Raw genomic sequence first — 364 nt, 5'->3', positions numbered from 1 at the left:
ACCTAAACGCTTTGTTAAAATGAGCTTTAAGATCATAATTCTTAGCAATGGTTGATATAGAAATCAAAACAGCTTTTTTAAGCCCATGTCTTAGTGATCTATATGTTTATAAGTTAACTGCCATGTTTGGTTGGGGAAAATAGCATGAGAAAATGGTGCTCTTCCTACTTGTGGTTCAGTACTATGGTAGCAATAAAAAATTTAGAACACTGAAGCAGTGATTTATTTCCAACAAATGTTAAGAGGTTTATTTTATTTTGGTTAAGACTCTGAAACAAAGCATACTTTTTATATTGTTTTATAAATTTAGTTCTTCCTTGGTACTCAGGAAATCTGACTTTGTACCAATTTTGATAAGAATATC

Source organism: Pterocles gutturalis, unplaced genomic scaffold, assembly GCF_000699245.1.
Source record: "Pterocles gutturalis isolate BGI_N339 unplaced genomic scaffold, ASM69924v1 scaffold16847, whole genome shotgun sequence".
NCBI lineage: Eukaryota > Metazoa > Chordata > Aves > Pterocliformes > Pteroclidae > Pterocles > Pterocles gutturalis.
This window is presented reverse-complemented; position numbering follows the sequence as displayed.